Raw genomic sequence first — 6,124 nt, forward strand, 5'->3', positions numbered from 1 at the left:
AAAAAATAGCTTCATGAATTTGCTTGTCATCCAAGCACAGGGGCCATGCTAATCTTCTCTGTATCACTCCAACATGGAATGCTTCATGACATGTTCCTTTCAATCCTGCTTAATACAACGTATTGTAAAAATTAGAATGGTGCTAAAGGGATTGAAGCTTTTGTCAAGAAGTGGCTCCACAATCTCCTGTATAGAAGACATCCTTGAAAGCAGAAAGCTTTCAGGAAGAATTGGTTGTATCATATTCAGGTTGATTAGACTATCTGTCTACAGCTCAATACTGTCTCCTTTTATTATGAAAAAGGAAAAGACTTTGTTATACACGTTGCTGGTAAGAGGAAGGTGGTACTTTGTTTGAAACCAAAAGGGAAAAGACATCACAAAAATGTCTTCAAAAAAAAAAGCATCTAGCATGGAAACCTTCAAAATAAATAAATGTATACGTAAAATATGCAAGTAGAAAAAGATAGATTGGACCAAATCACTGCGGATTTATTTATTCAAACATTCTGCTCAAAAGAGATATCTTCAAATTTGACTTAAGTTTGTTATAATTTTGTTTATCTAAATAAAAATCATCAAGATTTGATGCACATCTATGCAGGGCAACCATTTCAAATCCCTAAGTGACCTTTCGGTTTTTATTAAGCCTTCTACAAGTCCTTTTAAAAAGAGCGTTCAGGAGTTTAAGCTATACTCATTAAGACAAATCATTTCTCCATCACTTATTGTTAGGACAGTGAAAGCTAGAGATCACAACATCGCACAAACAGAAGTGATTCTCCAGACCCTAGCTAATAGAGCAAAGCCGTTCAGTATGAATAATACATGCTAAAATTTCAGGATTATTCTGCAGTGCTCATAAAGCCACAATAAATGTTGAAGAAAATTTTAGGTCAGAATTGAAGTGGGGAAAAAATACCTAGACTTGCTTGACAAAGTATTGATTAGAAATAATTTGATTCAATCTGACACTTTCCCTGACACCTTGATTTTAGTAGTCACATCCACTTTTTCATAAAAGCAATAATTTCTCCATGATTGAATCTAATTTTTCTGTCTGTTGTGTAATGACTCACAACTTCTCCATTTTATAACCACTGTAATGAGTAGAGCTGTGCTTGGAGGTCACATAACACCTGCCCAAAATAAAGGGAAATATACCAGAAGATTGAGCCTGAACTACAAGTTTTCACAGATATACTGTATAACTCACCTATTACTTTTTCCCTCTACGTTCTCAAACTAGCTTCTCTTTCAAAAGCGTTTCTCCAACTGTTTAATTAGCAATCAGATACATTTAGTTAACAAGCTAGTTAGATGGAAACCTGCAGGGGATGCTGGAATTTAAAAAAACTCTTTAGTATTCACTTTCAAAAGAACAAATCTTTCTTTTGAAAAAAAATCTTTCAAATGTCTTTCTCTTTCTTTCAGAAGTACCAATGTATGTACACTGCAGAATTTGAGGACATGCTAACTTTTCCATTGTAAGACCCATTTTGGGGTTCCTCTAACTTCTGAGCATCTGAACCAGCTCACCACAAGTTGAAACAACTTAGAAGGTTTCAGCTCAAAGGAACTTTACTTCCCCAGAGAACATAGAACAGGTAAAAAATTACTTTTATAGCTATAGTATTTTTCTTCTTTGTTTTTCTTTTTATTGTATGATTTAAAAGCCCTCTTATATTGTTTCTTTTCAAAGATGACATCTTACCACCCCATAGCATAAAGGAACTCAATATTTTATGTCCTATTTGCAAAAAGAAAAGTGTCTGTGTAGCGAGTGATATGCCTTGAAATTCAGTAGTTCTTTGTGAGCAGTGTCTGTTCCTTTGCACATTTGAATGTACAGAAGGGCCATGGGGAACCATGGAGTTCATGCCACATGTAGCACAGGAATGGGTGACTGTGAAGCCATAATCTTAACATAATGTTTTTCAAGCAGAGACCAAGATGAATGGGTACTGTCGATGTGCTGTCCATTGCATAATACCTTATACAATAATGGCTCTTTTGGGGGGATTTTTTGTTTGTGTGTATGTGCTTTTAGTTGGGATTTTGTTTATTTCATTTTTTCTAAATATTAAGTAACAAGAAAATATTTCTGAGAGGAAGAACTGGTGAAATGGTGATACATGAAGCATGATTCTGCTGCTAACAGTCTGAACTTCTTCCTACCAATTTATTGTTCCAGTTCAGACAAGCCTGGAATCCACAGTACATTTGTTAATCCTAGTAGCTTCTCTCTCTATAAATGCTGTTTATGTTTGAGTTATTTTTCTTCTGGTTCAACAAAATTCTGTTGAATTTCATTTTTCTCCACTTTTGATTCTCTACTGCGTATTTATTACCTTCCTCATTTTTGGCAAGTACCATTTAATTCACCAACAGAAGAACCAGTCACAAAGAGACTCCTAAAATGACTATGTGTTCCCTAAGAGAGGGGAAGATAACATCATGGCTCCTAATTGGCTCCCTTTGCTGAATGACTAGGACTGATCCGTAAAGCGGGACTTGCGTGCAGTAGAAGATAATGGAAAACATATTAATCATGATAGCTTAATTGAATTGAGAAGCTTTTTAAGAGAATTGCTCTAAACAAGGAGACCACAGTAATAAGCAAGCAGTTTAGCCCAGCATGGATGACACTCAGATAAATCTTGTGCTGTGAATCAGAATCCTTCGCTATTACCTCTCAAACACTAGTACTTTGTGTTACAGTTCATATGCTTAGTAAACATTATTTCAACACTCACAGGCTCAGAGCCTATATTAATACATGCAGTCTGTGATACATCCTACACTTGAATCAGAGTTCTGTCTTTGTCAGAAAATGTTAAAGAAAAGTATTAAAAAATAAATGCTATTCAGTGCTACTTTTTCTTCTGCAAATTGCAGAGTTCTCCTATGAGGCTTTCAGATGATATGTAATTTAAAACTTTTAGCCGGTCTTTAAGGAGAGAATAATTGTGATGGTTACTCTAGTTAGTTTTCTCCACTAGTTCTTGAACTCATTAAGGGAAACACAATACTTTAACAAGCTGATATTCCTAGAAATTGAGGACTGTGGGGAATGAGATTTATATCTTACCTGCAGCTTAGTAAATTATATCAAAGCAACTGAGTACTGGCAAATGCAGACATTCTCTGCCTGCTGCAAATGCAAGGTTTGACTCACCTTAAACCACCATGAAGAAAGAAAAGATAAAAAAAAAAAAAAAAACTAATTTGGCTGCAGCCTCTGTCCAATGTTCAGAAAGCTGCAACCCTCTTATGGTACAGTTTGGGTCCTCTGTTTCAAACTTTGATGTGATGGTATACTTCCTACTACTATGAGCACTATGGAACCAAGACCAGAACTTTTTGTTCATTCCAAAATGATAAGTAGAACTGTTTGAGTTTGTACCATTGAAAATGAAGAGCTGATGAAGAGGTTTGGAATTGGAAACTCGTGACGGATAAGAAAGTAAGATATGGTAATTTCCACATTTTGTCTCTTGAGAGCTTGTCAGAAGAAATATATTCACAGACCACATGCAGATGTTCTCTGCACTCTGCACAACTGTATGTAGAAGGGATTAGCATAACAGAAATAAACTGGCATTTTCTTAGTTCTTTCAAAAACATAGCAGAAAGGAAGAGAAGAATCTCCTAATTAGAAAAAAAAAAAAAAATAGTAAGGGGGGAAAAATGCTAGACTGGAAAAACTGAAAGAGTAAAAAACTGAAAGCAAAGACCTTCTATTGGTCTCAGTAGGATTTAGGATGAAGGTATGTATGTAATAGATATTCTCAGAGATGAGAAGAGTCCAGTTTTTTTTTCACTCAAGGGAGAGAGATTTTTTTTCTTTGTCTAGGAGCAGTATTCATGGCATTATCATTGTAAAAACATAAGTTACATTTTCAAAATTTCTTTTCAGTCTTAGGCAAAGACTTTGCTTCTGCATGTGGCTGATATTTGTTCTTTATCATTTCTGAGGATCTACTATGGAACTTCTCCATATTTCAACCTATTCTGAACACAATAGCCAAGTATCTAGAATTTTTCTATGAAAAATATCTCCATACTGCATCCTAGAATAACTTTCACTATTAAGAAGTATATTTATATTTTCAAAATATAAATATATTGTGTTCTTTACTCCTTTAGCTGGTTGAGAAAATTTGGAATCGTACTACAATTATAATAGACAAATCCAAATGCTTTTTCCTGATTTTCATGCTATCTGTAAGCAGAGAACATAGCTGTTCTGTCAGACTCCAGAAAAATACCTGCCAGCACGTGTGACTTCAACATCCCTGGATCATTTTGGGCATGGTAGCATATCCAAACTCATCCTACAAAAGGAGAAATGAGATCTCCTACTTATTGAATTCCTTGGCTTTCTAAGATATGCTGCTCACATATGCTGTTTACAGTGGCATGAAGTTCTTCACTTATGGTTCATGGAGTCAAAAAATAAGACTAAATCACAGAATTGCTCATATGCATTCCTACAGTCTATACAAGAGAATAGATCTATAAAGTTCTAAGATTTTCCAAAAAAAAAAAAATAGATGCCCCCCATTCCACCTGTCCTACATTCACGAACATTCTAGAAGCTTTTACTCTTTTGACAATAGTGGAAAGACAATTCCTTAACAGCTTTGAAAATTTAGTTCCTGCATCACATTAAATTTTAATTAACTGTATGATTTTATCTTTTCCTAAGGACTTCTTAAAATCCTTGACTTTTATCCATAGCACCATAGATTATCATAATTCAAGGGCTTGTTATTACAGTTTAAAGCTTATTTTACTAACTTGCATTCACGAAAACTATTGTAATCAATGGAGTACCTTTGAAATCATGTTTAAACATTTATTACAGACTTGCTCATATATAAAACTCAAAACCATCTGAATACGTTGTGAAACACAGGTCATTAATTTCCAGACAGGTATACTTGCTTTTTTCTTTACAATTCCATTTACTTTCTGTAAAAAGCATCCATCCTTGAGATGAGGCCATAGATAATCTAGTATTTCCTGCAGTAGCATGTTCAGCTGCTTAGCCAATACCAATGATATAAATACTTTTAGGGATTTTTTTCTTTTGTTTGACCTCAGCTTTCAAATATTGATTATAATTTTTCCCGTTATACAATTTTGATACCAGGATTCACTGGGGCTTTTGTGTGTTTTTGTGCTTTTATTATTGGTGGGTTTTTTTGTTTTTTTTTTTTTGTTTGTGTGTGTGTGTGTGTAGCTATTTTTCCTTTCACATCTCTAGAAGTCATTATTATACACTGTAAGCAAGTTGCTTCTTGAGCAGTTTTTATTAAGTGAAATTGATTGAAGTCTTTAAACTTTTGCATGCAAACTATTTCTTCCTACTGATCATTCTTGCATGCTTCTCTAAAACTATTCAGTTTCCAACTTATTTTGGAAGGTCTGGGCATCAGAGTACTTTGTAATACGAAGACATTAATCCATGCATAGAAATGCAGCCAGTTGGTTAACCTCTGTTCAGATATCTGGTCTGCTAAGGTCTTTTTTGTCATCCTAAGAAAATCTTTCAGAAATGAATTCCTCAAAACAGGTTCTTAAATCCACACTTACTAGTTTAGTTTGTCTATAACTGAGATCACTTCAGTATGATTTCTGTGTTCAGGAATGCTATATTTAGTATGTATATCTTGATTTATAAATGCTTGCTTTTTAGCATCTCTTCTTTGACTAATATACTGCTGTATGGTGTAACAGTCTCCTTCAGAGCAGTGATTTCAAAGGAGCTGTCATGTCATATAAAGTGAAATTTAAATATTTCCAAACGTTCCTGAACATATGTTAATTATGTTTGATTTATTATTTATGCAGACTCCAGTGAGAGAAAGCAGAATTCAGTGCATTACCGCCTTTCTATTGGCTAAGATGGAACAAAGGCAGATAATCTCATTTCAGTGTTGAGGTCCTTAATACTTCCTACAGTCCTGGATCACATAAAAACTCATGGCTAAGTAAATAGATATGTAGGGAGATGGAAATTAATCCTGGCATTTAATTAGTCCTTTTTAACAGTCTATTTTGTCTGTCTTTACAGAACTTTCAGTATTTTGCAGTGTGAAAAGATCTCGGCTTCTCA

At 34.4% G+C, this 6,124-nt stretch overlaps 1 pseudogene; it reads right to left on the reverse strand.

Moving 5' to 3' along the window:
* On the reverse strand, nucleotides 1–94 carry LOC116216391 (annotated as a pseudogene).
* Between the last annotated feature and the right edge of the window lie 6,030 nt (nucleotides 95–6,124).

Source organism: Meleagris gallopavo, chromosome 2, assembly GCF_000146605.3.
Source record: "Meleagris gallopavo isolate NT-WF06-2002-E0010 breed Aviagen turkey brand Nicholas breeding stock chromosome 2, Turkey_5.1, whole genome shotgun sequence".
Taxonomy (NCBI): Eukaryota; Metazoa; Chordata; class Aves; order Galliformes; family Phasianidae; genus Meleagris; species Meleagris gallopavo.